The following is a 20,713-nucleotide window of genomic DNA, read 5'->3' on the forward strand; positions in this document are numbered from 1 at the left end:
TTTATTTTTTAAAATAATAATTAAAAAGTATTTTCTCAGGGTTTCTAAGCGTCTTCCCTATTTAATTCACATAAATAATGAATAAAAATTAATTTATTTTTAAAAATAAATATTTTAATAGTATTTTCTCAGGGTTTCTAAGCGTCTTCCCTATTTAATTCACATAAATAATGAATAAAAATTAATTTATTTTTAAAAATAAATATTTTAATAGTATTTTCTCAGGGTTTCTAAGCGTCTTCCCTATTTAATTCACATAAATAATGAATAAAAATTAATTTCTTTTTAAAAAGAAATATTTTAATAGTATTTTCTCAGGGTTTCTAAGCGTCTTCCCTATTTAATTCACATAAATAATGAATTAAAATTATTTTATTTTTAAAAAGAAATATTTAAAAAGTATTTTCTCAGGGTTTCTAAGCGTCTTCCCTATTTAATTCACATAAATAATGAATTAAAATTAATTTATTTTTTAAAATAATAATTAAAAAGTATTTTCTCAGGGTTTCTAAGCGTCTTCCCTATTTAATTCACATAAATAATGAATAAAAATTAATTTATTTTTAAAAATAAATATTTTAATAGTATTTTCTCAGGGTTTCTAAGCGTCTTCCCTATTTAATTCACATAAATAATGAATAAAAATTAATTTATTTTTAAAAATAAATATTTTAATAGTATTTTCTCAGGGTTTCTAAGCGTCTTCCCTATTTAATTCACATAAATAATGAATTAAAATTATTTTATTTTTAAAAAGAAATATTTAAAAAGTATTTTCTCAGGGTTTCTAAGCGTCTTCATTCTTTAATTCACATAAATAATGAATTAAAATTATTTTATTTTTAAAAAGAAATATTTAAAAAGTATTTTCTCAGGGTTTCTAAGCGTCTTCCCTATTTAATTCACATAAATAATGAATAAAAATTAATTTATTTTTAAAAATAAATATTTTAATAGTATTTTCTCAGGGTTTCTAAGCGTCTTCCCTATTTAATTCACATAAATAATGAATTAAAATTATTTTATTTTTAAAAAGAAATATTTAAAAAGTATTTTCTCAGGGTTTCTAAGCGTCTTCCCTATTTAATTCACATAAATAATGAATTAAAATTAATTTATTTTTAAAAATAATAATTAAAAAGTATTTTCTCAGGGTTTCTAAGCGTCTTCCCTATTTAATTCACATAAATAATGAATTAAAATTATATTATTTTTTAAAATAATAATTAAAAAGTATTTTCTCAGGGTTTCTAAGCGTCTTCCCTATTTAATTCACATAAATAATGAATTAAAATTATTTTATTTTTAAAAAGAAATATTTAAATAGTATTTTCTCAGGGTTTCTAAGCGTCTTCCCTATTTAATTCACATAAATAATGAATAAAAATTAATTTCTTTTTAAAAATAAATATTTTAATAGTATTTTCTCAGGGTTTCTAAGCGTCTTCCCTATTTAATTCACATAAATAATGAATTAAAATTATTTTATTTTTTAAAATAATAATTAAAAAGTATTTTCTCAGGGATTCTAAGCGTCTTCCCTATTTAATTCACATAAATAATGAATTAAAATTAATTAATTTTTAAAAATAATAATTAAAAAATATTTTCTTAGGGTTTCTACGCGTCTTCACTATTTATTTCACCTAAATAATAAATAAAAATTAATTTATTTTTAAAAAGAAATATTTAAATAGTATTTTCTCAGGGTTTCTAAGCGTCTTCCCTATTTAATTCACATAAATAATGAATAAAAATTAATTTCTTTTTAAAAATAAATATTTTAATAGTATTTTCTCAGGGTTTCTAAGCGTCTTCCCTATTTAATTCACATAAATAATGAATTAAAATTATTTTATTTTTTAAAATAATAATTAAAAAGTATTTTCTCAGGGTTTCTAAGCGTCTTCCCTATTTAATTCACCAAAATAATGAATTAAAATTAATTTATTTTTAAAAAGAAATATTTTAATAGTATTTTCTCAGGGTTTCTACGCGTCTTCATTCTTTAATTCACATAAATAATGAATTAAAATTATTTTATTTTTTAAAATAATAATTAAAAAGTATTTTCTCAGGGTTTCTAAGCGTCTTCCCTATTTAATTCACCAAAATAATGAATTAAAATTATATTATTTTTTAAAATAATAATTAAAAAGTATTTTCTCAGGGTTTCTAAGCGTCTTCCCTATTTAATTCACATAAATAATGAATTAAAATTATTTTATTTTTAAAATAATAATTAAAAAGTATTTTCTCAGGGTTTCTAAGCGTCTTCCCTATTTAATTCACCAAAATAATGAATTAAAATTAATTTATTTTTAAAAAGAAATATTTAAAAAGTATTTTCTCAGGGTTTCTAAGCGTCTTCCCTATTTAATTCACATAAATAATGAATAAAAATTAATTTATTTTTAAAAATAAATATTTTAATAGTATTTTCTCAGGGTTTCTAAGCGTCTTCCCTATTTAATTCACATAAATAATGAATAAAAATTAATTTATTTTTAAAAATAAATATTTTAATAGTATTTTCTCAGGGTTTCTAAGCGTCTTCCCTATTTAATTCACATAAATAATGAATTAAAATTAATTAATTTTTAAAAATAATAATTAAAAAATATTTTCTTAGGGTTTCTACGCGTCTTCACTATTTATTTCACCTAAATAATAAATAAAAATTAATTTATTTTTAAAAAGAAATATTTAAATAGTATTTTCTCAGGGTTTCTAAGCGTCTTCCCTATTTAATTCACATAAATAATGAATAAAAATTAATTTATTTTTAAAAATAAATATTTTAATAGTATTTTCTCAGGGTTTCTAAGCGTCTTCCCTATTTAATTCACATAAATAATGAATTAAAATTATTTTATTTTTTAAAATAATAATTAAAAAGTATTTTCTCAAGGTTTCTAAGCGTCTTCCCTATTTAATTCACCAAAATAATGAATTAAAATTATATTATTTTTTAAAATAATAATTAAAAAGTATTTTCTCAGGGTTTCTAAGCGTCTTCCCTATTTAATTCACATAAATAATGAATTAAAATTATTTTATTTTTAAAATAATAATTAAAAAGTATTTTCTCAGGGTTTCTAAGCGTCTTCCCTATTTAATTCACCAAAATAATGAATTAAAATTAATTTATTTTTAAAAAGAAATATTTAAAAAGTATTTTCTGAGGGTTTCTAAGCGTCTTCCCTATTTAATTCACCAAAATAATGAATTAAAATTATATTATTTTTTAAAATAATAATTAAAAAGTATTTTCTCAGGGTTTCTATGCGTCTTTCCTATTTAATTCACCAAAATAATGAATTAAAATTAATTTATTTTTAAAAAGAAATATTTAAAAAGTATTTTCTCAGGGTTTCTACGCGTCTTCATTCTTTAAATCACATAAATAATGAATTAAAATTATTTCATTTTTAAAAATAAATATTTAAATAGTATTTTCTCGGGGTTTCTAAGCGTCTTCACTATTTAATTCACATAAATAATGAATAAAAATTAATTTCTTTTTAAAAAGAAATATTAAAATAGTATTTTCTCAGGGTTTCTAAGCGTCTTCATTCTTTAATTCACATAAATAATGAATTAAAATTATTTTATTTTTTAAAATAATAATTAAAAAATATTTTCTTAGGGTTTCTACGCGTCTTCACTATTTATTTCACCTAAATAATAAATAAAAATTAATTTATTTTTAAAAAGAAATATTTAAATAGTATTTTCTCAGGGTTTCTAAGCGTCTTCCCTATTTAATTCACATAAATAATGAATAAAAATTAATTTATTTTTAAAAATAAATATTTTAATAGTATTTTCTCAGGGTTTCTAAGCGTCTTCCTTATTTAATTCACATAAATAATGAATAAAAATTAATTTCTTTTTAAAAAGAAATATTTAAATAGTATTTTCTCAGGGTTTCTAAGCGTCTTCCCTATTTAATTCACCAAAATAATGAATTAAAATTAATTTATTTTTAAAAATAATAATTAAAAAGTATTTTCTCAGAGTTTCTAAGCGTCTTCACTATTTAATTCACCTAAATAATGAATTAAAATTAATTTATTTTTAAAAATAAATATTTAAAAGTATTTTCTCAGGGTTTCTAAGCGTCTTCCCTATTTAATTCACATAAATAATGAATTAAAATTATTTTATTTTTTAAAATAATAATTAAAAAGTATTTTCTCAGGGTTTCTAAGCGTCTTCCCTATTTAATTCACATAATTAATGAATAAAAATTAATTTCTTTTTAAAAAGAAATATTAAAATAGTATTTTCTCAGGGTTTCTAAGCGTCTTCATTCTTTAATTCACATAAATAATGAATTAAAATTATTTTATTTTTTAAAATAATAATTAAAAAGTATTTTCTCAGGGTTTCTAAGCGTCTTCCCTATTTAATTCACATAATTAATGAATAAAAATTAATTTCTTTTTAAAAAGAAATATTAAAATAGTATTTTCTCAGGGTTTCTAAGCGTCTTCATTCTTTAATTCACATAAATAATGAATTAAAATTATTTTATTTTTTAAAATAATAATTAAAAAATATTTTCTCAGGGTTTCTAAGCGTCTTCCCTATTTAATTCACATAAATAATGAATTAAAATTATTTTATTTTTTAAAATAATAATTAAAAAGTATTTTCTCAGGGTTTCTAAGCGTCTTCCCTATTTAATTCACCAAAATAATGAATTAAAATTAATTTATTTTTAAAAAGAAATATTTAAAAAGTATTTTCTCAGGGTTTCTAAGCGTCTTCCCTATTTAATTCACATAAATAATGAATTAAAATTAATTTATTTTTTAAAATAAATATTTAAATAGTATTTTCTCAGGGTTTCTACGCGTCTTCATTCTTTAATTCACATAAATAATGAATTAAAATTATTTTATTTTTTAAAATAATAATTAAAAAGTATTTTCTCAGGGTTTCTAAGCGTCTTCCCTATTTAATTCACATAAATAATGAATAAAAATTAATTTATTTTTAAAAATAAATATTTTAATAGTATTTTCTCAGGGTTTCTACGCGTCTTCATTCTTTAATTCACATAAATAATGAATTAAAATTATTTTATTTTTTAAAATAATAATTAAAAAGTATTTTCTCAGGGTTTCTAAGCGTCTTCCCTATTTAATTCACATAAATAATGAATAAAAATTAATTTATTTTTAAAAATAAATATTTTAATAGTATTTTCTCAGGGTTTCTAAGCGTCTTCCTTATTTAATTCACATAAATAATGAATAAAAATTAATTTCTTTTTAAAAAGAAATATTTAAATAGTATTTTCTCAAGGTTTCTAAGCGTCTTCCCTATTTAATTCACCAAAATAATGAATTAAAATTATATTATTTTTTAAAATAATAATTAAAAAGTATTTTCTCAGGGTTTCTAAGCGTCTTCCCTATTTAATTCACATAAATAATGAATTAAAATTATTTTATTTTTAAAATAATAATTAAAAAGTATTTTCTCAGGGTTTCTAAGCGTCTTCCCTATTTAATTCACCAAAATAATGAATTAAAATTAATTTATTTTTAAAAAGAAATATTTAAAAAGTATTTTCTGAGGGTTTCTAAGCGTCTTCCCTATTTAATTCACCAAAATAATGAATTAAAATTATATTATTTTTTAAAATAATAATTAAAAAGTATTTTCTCAGGGTTTCTATGCGTCTTTCCTATTTAATTCACCAAAATAATGAATTAAAATTAATTTATTTTTAAAAAGAAATATTTAAAAAGTATTTTCTCAGGGTTTCTACGCGTCTTCATTCTTTAAATCACATAAATAATGAATTAAAATTATTTCATTTTTAAAAATAAATATTTAAATAGTATTTTCTCGGGGTTTCTAAGCGTCTTCACTATTTAATTCACATAAATAATGAATAAAAATTAATTTCTTTTTAAAAAGAAATATTAAAATAGTATTTTCTCAGGGTTTCTAAGCGTCTTCATTCTTTAATTCACATAAATAATGAATTAAAATTATTTTATTTTTTAAAATAATAATTAAAAAATATTTTCTTAGGGTTTCTACGCGTCTTCACTATTTATTTCACCTAAATAATAAATAAAAATTAATTTATTTTTAAAAAGAAATATTTAAATAGTATTTTCTCAGGGTTTCTAAGCGTCTTCCCTATTTAATTCACATAAATAATGAATAAAAATTAATTTATTTTTAAAAATAAATATTTTAATAGTATTTTCTCAGGGTTTCTAAGCGTCTTCCTTATTTAATTCACATAAATAATGAATAAAAATTAATTTCTTTTTAAAAAGAAATATTTAAATAGTATTTTCTCAGGGTTTCTAAGCGTCTTCCCTATTTAATTCACCAAAATAATGAATTAAAATTAATTTATTTTTAAAAATAATAATTAAAAAGTATTTTCTCAGAGTTTCTAAGCGTCTTCACTATTTAATTCACCTAAATAATGAATTAAAATTAATTTATTTTTAAAAATAAATATTTAAAAGTATTTTCTCAGGGTTTCTAAGCGTCTTCCCTATTTAATTCACATAAATAATGAATTAAAATTATTTTATTTTTTAAAATAATAATTAAAAAGTATTTTCTCAGGGTTTCTAAGCGTCTTCCCTATTTAATTCACATAATTAATGAATAAAAATTAATTTCTTTTTAAAAAGAAATATTAAAATAGTATTTTCTCAGGGTTTCTAAGCGTCTTCATTCTTTAATTCACATAAATAATGAATTAAAATTATTTTATTTTTTAAAATAATAATTAAAAAGTATTTTCTCAGGGTTTCTAAGCGTCTTCCCTATTTAATTCACATAAATAATGAATAAAAATTAATTTCTTTTTAAAAAGAAATATTAAAATAGTATTTTCTCAGGGTTTCTAAGCGTCTTCATTCTTTAATTCACATAAATAATGAATTAAAATTATTTTATTTTTTAAAATAATAATTAAAAAATATTTTCTCAGGGTTTCTAAGCGTCTTCCCTATTTAATTCACATAAATAATGAATTAAAATTATTTTATTTTTTAAAATAATAATTAAAAAGTATTTTCTCAGGGTTTCTAAGCGTCTTCCCTATTTAATTCACCAAAATAATGAATTAAAATTAATTTATTTTTAAAAAGAAATATTTAAAAAGTATTTTCTCAGGGTTTCTAAGCGTCTTCCCTATTTAATTCACATAAATAATGAATTAAAATTAATTTATTTTTTAAAATAAATATTTAAATAGTATTTTCTCAGGGTTTCTACGCGTCTTCATTCTTTAATTCACATAAATAATGAATTAAAATTATTTTATTTTTTAAAATAATAATTAAAAAGTATTTTCTCAGGGTTTCTAAGCGTCTTCCCTATTTAATTCACATAAATAATGAATAAAAATTAATTTATTTTTAAAAATAAATATTTTAATAGTATTTTCTCAGGGTTTCTACGCGTCTTCATTCTTTAATTCACATAAATAATGAATTAAAATTATTTTATTTTTTAAAATAATAATTAAAAAGTATTTTCTCAGGGTTTCTAAGCGTCTTCCCTATTTAATTCACATAAATAATGAATAAAAATTAATTTATTTTTAAAAATAAATATTTTAATAGTATTTTCTCAGGGTTTCTAAGCGTCTTCCCTATTTAATTCACATAAATAATGAATAAAAATTAATTTCTTTTTAAAAATAAATATTTTAATAGTATTTTCTCAGGGTTTCTAAGCGTCTTCCCTATTTAATTCACATAAATAATGAATTAAAATTATTTTATTTTTTAAAATAATAATTAAAAAGTATTTTCTCAGGGTTTCTAAGCGTCTTCCCTATTTAATTCACCAAAATAATGAATTAAAATTAATTTATTTTTAAAAAGAAATATTTTAATAGTATTTTCTCAGGGTTTCTACGCGTCTTCATTCTTTAATTCACATAAATAATGAATTAAAATTATTTTATTTTTTAAAATAATAATTAAAAAGTATTTTCTCAGGGTTTCTAAGCGTCTTCCCTATTTAATTCACATAAATAATGAATAAAAATTAATTTATTTTTAAAAATAAATATTTTAATAGTATTTTCTCAGGGTTTCTAAGCGTCTTCCCTATTTAATTCACATAAATAATGAATAAAAATTAATTTATTTTTAAAAATAAATAATTTAATAGTATTTTCTCAGGGTTTCTAAGCGTCTTCCCTATTTAATTCACATAAATAATGAATTAAAATTATTTTATTTTTAAAAAGAAATATTTAAAAAGTATTTTCTCAGGGTTTCTAAGCGTCTTCATTCTTTAATTCACATAAATAATGAATTAAAATTATTTTATTTTTAAAAAGAAATATTTAAAAAGTATTTTCTCAGGGTTTCTAAGCGTCTTCCCTATTTAATTCACATAAATAATGAATAAAAATTAATTTATTTTTAAAAATAAATATTTTAATAGTATTTTCTCAGGGTTTCTAAGCGTCTTCCCTATTTAATTCACATAAATAATGAATTAAAATTATTTTATTTTTAAAAAGAAATATTTAAAAAGTATTTTCTCAGGGTTTCTAAGCGTCTTCCCTATTTAATTCACATAAATAATGAATTAAAATTAATTTATTTTTAAAAATAATAATTAAAAAGTATTTTCTCAGGGTTTCTAAGCGTCTTCCCTATTTAATTCACATAAATAATGAATTAAAATTATATTATTTTTTAAAATAATAATTAAAAAGTATTTTCTCAGGGTTTCTAAGCGTCTTCCCTATTTAATTCACATAAATAATGAATTAAAATTATTTTATTTTTAAAAAGAAATATTTAAATAGTATTTTCTCAGGGTTTCTAAGCGTCTTCCCTATTTAATTCACATAAATAATGAATAAAAATTAATTTCTTTTTAAAAATAAATATTTTAATAGTATTTTCTCAGGGTTTCTAAGCGTCTTCCCTATTTAATTCACATAAATAATGAATTAAAATTATTTTATTTTTTAAAATAATAATTAAAAAGTATTTTCTCAGGGATTCTAAGCGTCTTCCCTATTTAATTCACATAAATAATGAATTAAAATTAATTAATTTTTAAAAATAATAATTAAAAAATATTTTCTTAGGGTTTCTACGCGTCTTCACTATTTATTTCACCTAAATAATAAATAAAAATTAATTTATTTTTAAAAAGAAATATTTAAATAGTATTTTCTCAGGGTTTCTAAGCGTCTTCCCTATTTAATTCACATAAATAATGAATAAAAATTAATTTCTTTTTAAAAATAAATATTTTAATAGTATTTTCTCAGGGTTTCTAAGCGTCTTCCCTATTTAATTCACATAAATAATGAATTAAAATTATTTTATTTTTTAAAATAATAATTAAAAAGTATTTTCTCAGGGTTTCTAAGCGTCTTCCCTATTTAATTCACCAAAATAATGAATTAAAATTAATTTATTTTTAAAAAGAAATATTTTAATAGTATTTTCTCAGGGTTTCTACGCGTCTTCATTCTTTAATTCACATAAATAATGAATTAAAATTATTTTATTTTTTAAAATAATAATTAAAAAGTATTTTCTCAGGGTTTCTAAGCGTCTTCCCTATTTAATTCACCAAAATAATGAATTAAAATTATATTATTTTTTAAAATAATAATTAAAAAGTATTTTCTCAGGGTTTCTAAGCGTCTTCCCTATTTAATTCACATAAATAATGAATTAAAATTATTTTATTTTTAAAATAATAATTAAAAAGTATTTTCTCAGGGTTTCTAAGCGTCTTCCCTATTTAATTCACCAAAATAATGAATTAAAATTATTTTATTTTTAAAATAATAATTAAAAAGTATTTTCTCAGGGTTTCTAAGCGTCTTCCCTATTTAATTCACCAAAATAATGAATTAAAATTAATTTATTTTTAAAAAGAAATATTTAAAAAGTATTTTCTGAGGGTTTCTAAGCGTCTTCCCTATTTAATTCACCAAAATAATGAATTAAAATTATATTATTTTTTAAAATAATAATTAAAAAGTATTTTCTCAGGGTTTCTATGCGTCTTTCCTATTTAATTCACCAAAATAATGAATTAAAATTAATTTATTTTTAAAAAGAAATATTTAAAAAGTATTTTCTCAGGGTTTCTACGCGTCTTCATTCTTTAAATCACATAAATAATGAATTAAAATTATTTCATTTTTAAAAATAAATATTTAAATAGTATTTTCTCGGGGTTTCTAAGCGTCTTCACTATTTAATTCACATAAATAATGAATAAAAATTAATTTCTTTTTAAAAAGAAATATTAAAATAGTATTTTCTCAGGGTTTCTAAGCGTCTTCATTCTTTAATTCACATAAATAATGAATTAAAATTATTTTATTTTTTAAAATAATAATTAAAAAATATTTTCTTAGGGTTTCTACGCGTCTTCACTATTTATTTCACCTAAATAATAAATAAAAATTAATTTATTTTTAAAAAGAAATATTTAAATAGTATTTTCTCAGGGTTTCTAAGCGTCTTCCCTATTTAATTCACATAAATAATGAATAAAAATTAATTTATTTTTAAAAATAAATATTTTAATAGTATTTTCTCAGGGTTTCTAAGCGTCTTCCCTATTTAATTCACCAAAATAATGAATTAAAATTAATTTATTTTTAAAAATAATAATTAAAAAGTATTTTCTCAGAGTTTCTAAGCGTCTTCACTATTTAATTCACCTAAATAATGAATTAAAATTAATTTATTTTTAAAAATAAATATTTAAAAGTATTTTCTCAGGGTTTCTAAGCGTCTTCCCTATTTAATTCACATAAATAATGAATTAAAATTATTTTATTTTTTAAAATAATAATTAAAAAGTATTTTCTCAGGGTTTCTAAGCGTCTTCCCTATTTAATTCACATAATTAATGAATAAAAATTAATTTCTTTTTAAAAAGAAATATTAAAATAGTATTTTCTCAGGGTTTCTAAGCGTCTTCATTCTTTAATTCACATAAATAATGAATTAAAATTATTTTATTTTTTAAAATAATAATTAAAAAGTATTTTCTCAGGGTTTCTAAGCGTCTTCCCTATTTAATTCACATAATTAATGAATAAAAATTAATTTCTTTTTAAAAAGAAATATTAAAATAGTATTTTCTCAGGGTTTCTAAGCGTCTTCATTCTTTAATTCACATAAATAATGAATTAAAATTATTTTATTTTTTAAAATAATAATTAAAAAGTATTTTCTCAGGGTTTCTAAGCGTCTTCCCTATTTAATTCACATAAATAATGAATTAAAATTATTTTATTTTTTAAAATAATAATTAAAAAGTATTTTCTCAGGGTTTCTAAGCGTCTTCCCTATTTAATTCACCAAAATAATGAATTAAAATTAATTTATTTTTAAAAAGAAATATTTAAAAAGTATTTTCTCAGGGTTTCTAAGCGTCTTCCCTATTTAATTCACATAAATAATGAATTAAAATTAATTTATTTTTTAAAATAAATATTTAAATAGTATTTTCTCAGGGTTTCTACGCGTCTTCATTCTTTAATTCACATAAATAATGAATTAAAATTATTTTATTTTTTAAAATAATAATTAAAAAGTATTTTCTCAGGGTTTCTAAGCGTCTTCCCTATTTAATTCACATAAATAATGAATAAAAATTAATTTATTTTTAAAAATAAATATTTTAATAGTATTTTCTCAGGGTTTCTACGCGTCTTCATTCTTTAATTCACATAAATAATGAATTAAAATTATTTTATTTTTTAAAATAATAATTAAAAAGTATTTTCTCAGGGTTTCTAAGCGTCTTCCCTATTTAATTCACATAAATAATGAATAAAAATTAATTTATTTTTAAAAATAAATATTTTAATAGTATTTTCTCAGGGTTTCTAAGCGTCTTCCCTATTTAATTCACATAAATAATGAATAAAAATTAATTTCTTTTTAAAAATAAATATTTTAATAGTATTTTCTCAGGGTTTCTAAGCGTCTTCCCTATTTAATTCACATAAATAATGAATTAAAATTATTTTATTTTTTAAAATAATAATTAAAAAGTATTTTCTCAGGGTTTCTAAGCGTCTTCCCTATTTAATTCACCAAAATAATGAATTAAAATTAATTTATTTTTAAAAAGAAATATTTTAATAGTATTTTCTCAGGGTTTCTACGCGTCTTCATTCTTTAATTCACATAAATAATGAATTAAAATTATTTTATTTTTTAAAATAATAATTAAAAAGTATTTTCTCAGGGTTTCTAAGCGTCTTCCCTATTTAATTCACATAAATAATGAATAAAAATTAATTTATTTTTAAAAATAAATATTTTAATAGTATTTTCTCAGGGTTTCTAAGCGTCTTCCCTATTTAATTCACATAAATAATGAATAAAAATTAATTTATTTTTAAAAATAAATATTTTAATAGTATTTTCTCAGGGTTTCTAAGCGTCTTCCCTATTTAATTCACATAAATAATGAATAAAAATTAATTTCTTTTTAAAAAGAAATATTTTAATAGTATTTTCTCAGGGTTTCTAAGCGTCTTCCCTATTTAATTCACATAAATAATGAATTAAAATTATTTTATTTTTAAAAAGAAATATTTAAAAAGTATTTTCTCAGGGTTTCTAAGCGTCTTCCCTATTTAATTCACATAAATAATGAATTAAAATTAATTTATTTTTTAAAATAATAATTAAAAAGTATTTTCTCAGGGTTTCTAAGCGTCTTCCCTATTTAATTCACATAAATAATGAATAAAAATTAATTTATTTTTAAAAATAAATATTTTAATAGTATTTTCTCAGGGTTTCTAAGCGTCTTCCCTATTTAATTCACATAAATAATGAATAAAAATTAATTTATTTTTAAAAATAAATATTTTAATAGTATTTTCTCAGGGTTTCTAAGCGTCTTCCCTATTTAATTCACATAAATAATGAATAAAAATTAATTTATTTTTAAAAATAAATATTTTAATAGTATTTTCTCAGGGTTTCTAAGCGTCTTCCCTATTTAATTCACATAAATAATGAATTAAAATTATTTTATTTTTAAAAAGAAATATTTAAAATGTATTTTCTCAGGGTTTCTAAGCGTCTTCATTCTTTAATTCACATAAATAATGAATTAAAATTATTTTATTTTTAAAAAGAAATATTTAAAAAGTATTTTCTCAGGGTTTCTAAGCGTCTTCCCTATTTAATTCACATAAATAATGAATAAAAATTAATTTATTTTTAAAAATAAATATTTTAATAGTATTTTCTCAGGGTTTCTAAGCGTCTTCCCTATTTAATTCACATAAATAATGAATTAAAATTAATTTATTTTTAAAAAGAAATATTTAAAAAGTATTTTCTCAGGGTTTCTAAGCGTCTTCCCTATTTAATTCACATAAATAATGAATTAAAATTAATTTATTTTTTAAAATAAATATTTAAATAGTATTTTCTCAGGGTTTCTACGCGTCTTCATTCTTTAATTCACATAAATAATGAATTAAAATTATTTTATTTTTTAAAATAATAATTAAAAAGTATTTTCTCAGGGTTTCTAAGCGTCTTCCCTATTTAATTCACATAAATAATGAATAAAAATTAATTTATTTTTAAAAATAAATATTTTAATAGTATTTTCTCAGGGTTTCTACGCGTCTTCATTCTTTAATTCACATAAATAATGAATTAAAATTATTTTATTTTTTAAAATAATAATTAAAAAGTATTTTCTCAGGGTTTCTAAGCGTCTTCCCTATTTAATTCACATAAATAATGAATAAAAATTAATTTATTTTTAAAAATAAATATTTTAATAGTATTTTCTCAGGGTTTCTAAGCGTCTTCCCTATTTAATTCACATAAATAATGAATAAAAATTAATTTCTTTTTAAAAATAAATATTTTAATAGTATTTTCTCAGGGTTTCTAAGCGTCTTCCCTATTTAATTCACATAAATAATGAATTAAAATTATTTTATTTTTTAAAATAATAATTAAAAAGTATTTTCTCAGGGTTTCTAAGCGTCTTCCCTATTTAATTCACCAAAATAATGAATTAAAATTAATTTATTTTTAAAAAGAAATATTTTAATAGTATTTTCTCAGGGTTTCTACGCGTCTTCATTCTTTAATTCACATAAATAATGAATTAAAATTATTTTATTTTTTAAAATAATAATTAAAAAGTATTTTCTCAGGGTTTCTAAGCGTCTTCCCTATTTAATTCACATAAATAATGAATAAAAATTAATTTATTTTTAAAAATAAATATTTTAATAGTATTTTCTCAGGGTTTCTAAGCGTCTTCCCTATTTAATTCACATAAATAATGAATAAAAATTAATTTATTTTTAAAAATAAATATTTTAATAGTATTTTCTCAGGGTTTCTAAGCGTCTTCCCTATTTAATTCACATAAATAATGAATAAAAATTAATTTCTTTTTAAAAAGAAATATTTTAATAGTATTTTCTCAGGGTTTCTAAGCGTCTTCCCTATTTAATTCACATAAATAATGAATTAAAATTATTTTATTTTTAAAAAGAAATATTTAAAAAGTATTTTCTCAGGGTTTCTAAGCGTCTTCCCTATTTAATTCACATAAATAATGAATTAAAATTAATTTATTTTTTAAAATAATAATTAAAAAGTATTTTCTCAGGGTTTCTAAGCGTCTTCCCTATTTAATTCACATAAATAATGAATAAAAATTAATTTATTTTTAAAAATAAATATTTTAATAGTATTTTCTCAGGGTTTCTAAGCGTCTTCCCTATTTAATTCACATAAATAATGAATAAAAATTAATTTATTTTTAAAAATAAATATTTTAATAGTATTTTCTCAGGGTTTCTAAGCGTCTTCCCTATTTAATTCACATAAATAATGAATTAAAATTATTTTATTTTTAAAAAGAAATATTTAAAAAGTATTTTCTCAGGGTTTCTAAGCGTCTTCATTCTTTAATTCACATAAATAATGAATTAAAATTATTTTATTTTTAAAAAGAAATATTTAAAAAGTATTTTCTCAGGGTTTCTAAGCGTCTTCCCTATTTAATTCACATAAATAATGAATAAAAATTAATTTATTTTTAAAAATAAATATTTTAATAGTATTTTCTCAGGGTTTCTAAGCGTCTTCCCTATTTAATTCACATAAATAATGAATTAAAATTATTTTATTTTTAAAAAGAAATATTTAAAAAGTATTTTCTCAGGGTTTCTAAGCGTCTTCCCTATTTAATTCACCTAAATAATGAATTAAAATTAATTTATTTTTAAAAATAAATATTTAAATAGTATTTTCTCGGGGTTTCTAAGCGTCTTCACTATTTAATTCACATAAATAATGAATAAAAATTAATTTCTTTTTAAAAAGAAATATTAAAATAGTATTTTCTCAGGGTTTCTAAGCGTCTTCATTCTTTAATTCACATAAATAATGAATTAAAATTATTTTATTTTTAAAAAGAAATATTTAAAAAGTATTTTCTCAGGGTTTCTAAGCGTCTTCCCTATTTAATTCACATAAATAATGAATAAAAATTAATTTATTTTTAAAAATAAATATTTTAATAGTATTTTCTCAGGGTTTCTAAGCGTCTTCCCTATTTAATTCACATAAATAATGAATTAAAATTATTTTATTTTTAAAAAGAAATATTTAAAAAGTATTTTCTCAGGGTTTCTAAGCGTCTTCCCTATTTAATTCACCTAAATAATGAATTAAAATTAATTTATTTTTAAAAATAAATATTTAAATAGTATTTTCTCGGGGTTTCTAAGCGTCTTCACTATTTAATTCACATAAATAATGAATAAAAATTAATTTCTTTTTAAAAAGAAATATTTAAATAGTATTTTCTCAGGGTTTCTACGCGTCTTCATTCTTTAAATCACATAAATAATGAATTAAAATTATTTTATTTTTAAAAATAAATATTTAAATAGTATTTTCTCGGGGTTTCTAAGCGTCTTCACTATTTAATTCACATAAATAATGAATAAAAATTAATTTCTTTTTAAAAAGAAATATTAAAATAGTATTTTCTCAGGGTTTCTAAGCGTCTTCATTCTTTAATTCACATAAATAATGAATTAAAATTATTTTATTTTTTAAAATAATAATTAAAAAATATTTTCTTAGGGTTTCTACGCGTCTTCACTATTTATTTCACATAAATAATAAATAAAAATTAATTTATTTTTAAAAAGAAATATTTAAATAGTATTTTCTCAGGGTTTCTAAGCGTCTTCCCTATTTAATTCACATAAATAATGAATAAAAATTAATTTCTTTTTAAAAAGAAATATTTAAATAGTATTTTCTCAGGGTTTCTAAGCGTCTTCCCTATTTAATTCACATAAATAATGAATAAAAATTAATTTCTTTTTAAAAAGAAATATTTAAATAGTATTTTCTCAGGGTTTCTAAGCGTCTTCCCTATTTAATTCACATAAATAATGAATAAAAATTAATTTATTTTTAAAAATAAATATTTTAATAGTATTTTCTCAGGGTTTCTAAGCGTCTTCCCTATTTAATTCACATAAATAATGAATAAAAATTAATTTCTTTTTAAAAAGAAATATTTAAATAGTATTTTCTCAGGGTTTCTAAGCGTCTTCCCTATTTAATTCACATAAATAATGAATAAAAATTAATTTCTTTTTAAAAAGAAATATTTAAATAGTATTTTCTCAGGGTTTCTAAGCGTCTTCCCTATTTAATTCACATAAATAATGAATAAAAATTAATTTATTTTTAAAAATAAATATTTTAATAGTATTTTCTCAGGGTTTCTAAGCGTCTTCCCTATTTAATTCACATAAATAATGAATAAAAATTAATTTCTTTTTAAAAAGAAATATTTAAATAGTATTTTCTCAGGGTTTCTAAGCGTCTTCCCTATTTAATTCACCAAAATAATGAATTAAAATTAATTTATTTTTAAAAATAATAATTAAAAAGTATTTTCTCAGAGTTTCTAAGCGTCTTCACTATTTAATTCACATAAATAATGAATTAAAATTATTTTATTTTTTAAAATAATAATTAAAAAGTATTTTCTCAGGGTTTCTAAGCGTCTTCCCTATTTAATTCACATAATTAATGAATAAAAATTAATTTCTTTTTAAAAAGAAATATTAAAATAGTATTTTCTCAGGGTTTCTAAGCGTCTTCATTCTTTAATTCACATAAATAATGAATTAAAATTATTTTATTTTTTAAAATAATAATTAAAAAATATTTTCTTAGGGTTTCTACGCGTCTTCACTATTTATTTCACCTAAATAATAAATAAAAATTAATTTATTTTTAAAAAGAAATATTTAAATAGTATTTTCTCAGGGTTTCTAAGCGTCTTCCCTATTTAATTCACCAAAATAATGAATTAAAATTATATTATTTTTTAAAATAATAATTAAAAAGTATTTTCTCAGGGTTTCTAAGCGTCTTCCCTATTTAATTCACATAAATAATGAATTAAAATTATTTTATTTTTTAAAATAATAATTAAAAAGTATTTTCTCAGGGTTTCTAAGCGTCTTCCCTATTTAATTCACCAAAATAATGAATTAAAATTAATTTATTTTTAAAAAGAAATATTTAAAAAGTATTTTCTCAGGGTTTCTAAGCGTCTTCCCTATTTAATTCACATAAATAATGAATTAAAATTATATTATTTTTTAAAATAATAATTAAAAAGTATTTTCTCAGGGTTTCTAAGCGTCTTTCCTATTTAATTCACATAAATAATGAATTAAAATTATTTTATTTTTTAAAATAATAATTAAAAAGTATTTTCTCAGAGTTTCTAAGCGTCTTCACTATTTAATTCACCTTAATAATGAATTAAAATTAATTTATTTTTAAAAATAATAATTAAAAAGTATTTTCTCAGAGTTTCTAAGCGTCTTCACTATTTAATTCACCTTAATAATGAATTAAAATTAATTTATTTTTAAAAATAATAATTAAAAAGTATTTTCTCAGGGTTTCTAAGCGTCTTCACTATTTAATTCACCTAAATAATGAATTAAAATAAATTTATTTTTAAAAATAAATATTTAAAAGTATTTTCTCAGGGTTTCTACGCGTCTTCACTATTTAATTCACCAAAATAATGAATAAAAATTAATTCCTTTTTATAAATAAATATTTAAAAAGTATTTTCTCAGGGTTTCTACGCGTCTTCACTATTTAATTCACTTAAGAAATAATAATAAATAAACGGGCATGCTTGTGACGAAAAATAGCATCGTTTTTATTCTCTCTGCATGAAAAATTAAAACTGTTGCGATAACGTGTACTAGCGAAGCCAAATCATGCACTTCATCTACAGATATTCGTGCTCCTTTCGAAGGTCCCGCAACAATTGGAGGCTCAGAAAAAAAACCGTCGAATAAAAAAATCTATTAAAATGTTCGATTGGACAAAATTGAGTGAGAAATTCTTCGAGTGCAGACGGTTGTGAAGGTGCCCACCGAAAAGAAGAGCAAAATAATTGCACAGAAGAAACGAGTCGCGCCTCCTTCACCTAGAATTCGTTAAAGAGAAATTCACAGTCAACTCGTCAGTCTTTTATTTTCAATTTCATATCAAATCGGGTAAAATTAACATGATTCTTCGCGTTTCCTTTAACTCATCATCGCGTTTCCTCTTTTTATTTGCTCTCTTTACCACAATCCTCAAGGCTGTTTACTTTAAATTGTCGCTTTTTTCGGTTGGCACTAACTTTAACTACAGATAATTTCTCTGGAAAAATTGTGGTGGCTTGATTCGCTCGCTCTTTTTATAGGGTAAAATGAATAAAAATTTCTATTGTCTTTCAAGTTCTGCAATTTTAAACTTTATTAAAGCAGTTTTAAGTTCACAAATATAGAGTTAACAATGAATCATGTCTGCGAACCAGCAATTTTTCTGCACTCTTTGTGGACAGAGGATTGATATTCTATTTATTCTCAATAATGTAGAAATAAAATAAGCTTCCGAACCGAGCAAGACTTCTACAAATTAAACAGCCATTCCATATAAACGCCAATTTTGTTTGAATAAAATATTTATTTATCGATCCGAACCATAATTAAATTGTATTAATTCAGAAGAAAAAACTAATCAATTTGGAGAGAGGAAAACAAACATCCTTCTCCCAAAAGGTGTGAAAATCCGCCTTTAGTTTGCTGTTAAAAATTGATCGCTTTTTCTAACAGTGCTGACGTAGACCTAAAACGTCTAGAAAAGGGTCTAATTTAATTTGCCAGCCTCTATGGTACAGAAAAATACACCGAAAAGACTGCAGATTAATTGATTTACGTTTTTTAGGATGTTATGCTATTATTTTAAAACGTTTTGAACGCACGGTTTTTTATAGAATGTGCGAGCAATGAATTTTCCGAATTTTCAACTAAATCACCAATTTTCTAAATTACGAAAAAAGCAAACAAATTGAATTAAATCAATCTTGACGCTGGAAATTTATATTAAAATTATACAAAACATTAAAGTCAAATTAGTTTATTTTTACTACGAAGAAAAACATTTTTTTATTTCTAGAAATCAATGGAAGATGCACGCGTTGTCCTGCTGGCAGAGGACCAAGGTTGGACTTCGCTCCGCAGGGGTCGTCGTAGAGTCTTCCGGAGCGTTTGGCGTAGACGCTCGGAAACCAATAAAAGGTGATCCACACAGTCGTCAGTGTCAAGTCCAACTTTGACCCTTGATTTTGGCAAAATCGTGGTAACGAATTAAGGGGAGCATTTTTTTAATTATTTTTGCCGAGAGGAAGAGCTCCAAGAAGACAAAACTTTGATTTAGTTTCCGATTTTTTAGTTCCGAAGGTTTTAGTTGAATTCTTTGACAATGTCTCATTTTTATTATCCTGAGAAGTTCCTTTGAAACCAACATACACTTTCAAATCCTAGTAAAAGTTCGAAAATCTCAACACATTTCGTTTGTCAACCAAATCTCATCAAAGTTAATAAACTTAATTTGCAATTTTTGCGTCAATTTATTATTCCCTGCCATTTTTAAATTAAAAAAAAATCAAATCACTCATCGTGCTGAGGCCAGTTCGCCTTTAATTTTGCTGCTCGATACTTCCAATAAATTTATTTATCACGCGCCAATTTTCTATGCGGTATTTCTTCCGTCTCTCCTTCTCCTCTCGACGCTGCTTTTTATTCCAGCCACCGCGTCACTGCGTTCCTTTTCTCTCCTCCCCTCCCAGCTGCCGCAACCTCAGGTAAGGGGAAAGTAGACGATATCAAAGGTACCTCCTTTTATCGCGTGCCATCCTGGTACCAAGTGCCTAATTTTGAAGAGAAAAAGCGAGCATGGCGCTGCTTATAGCGTGGAAAGAGGTGCGCATGCGCAGAACACTCCTTTTGATGCCTCCTACCGTCTCATGCTGACCGCGTACGAAAGCTCGATCAAAGCGGTTTTAGCATAGGAATCCGATTACATTAAAAATGGAGCGTGGTGTATCCAGCCAGCAGGAGACCGTAGAAGGTATCAAGCAGTGCGAGTACCTCCTTTTGCTGCATGCGTACCTGATACAAAAGCACGATTTTAACGGTAGATTCTGATGCTTCCTTTAATATTTTCAGGCGGAAAACAGCTGGTTGGTATATGTCCTCAGCTAGTTTTGGTGCTCTCCTTTCAAAGAAATAATTCATTTTTGCGTAATATGTGTTTAATCTTGAAAA

At 21.0% G+C, this 20,713-nt stretch overlaps 1 protein-coding gene across 1 annotated transcript in view; it reads left to right on the forward strand.

Moving 5' to 3' along the window:
- The window catches only part of LOC135942715 (serine/threonine-protein phosphatase 4 regulatory subunit 2-like), a 161,919-nt gene that overhangs the window by 136,277 nt on the left and 4,929 nt on the right, over window positions 1–20,713 (forward strand). The window lies entirely within an intron of this gene.

The sequence above is a fragment of the Cloeon dipterum genome, chromosome 4, assembly GCF_949628265.1.
Source record: "Cloeon dipterum chromosome 4, ieCloDipt1.1, whole genome shotgun sequence".
Lineage (NCBI taxonomy): Eukaryota > Metazoa > Arthropoda > Insecta > Ephemeroptera > Baetidae > Cloeon > Cloeon dipterum.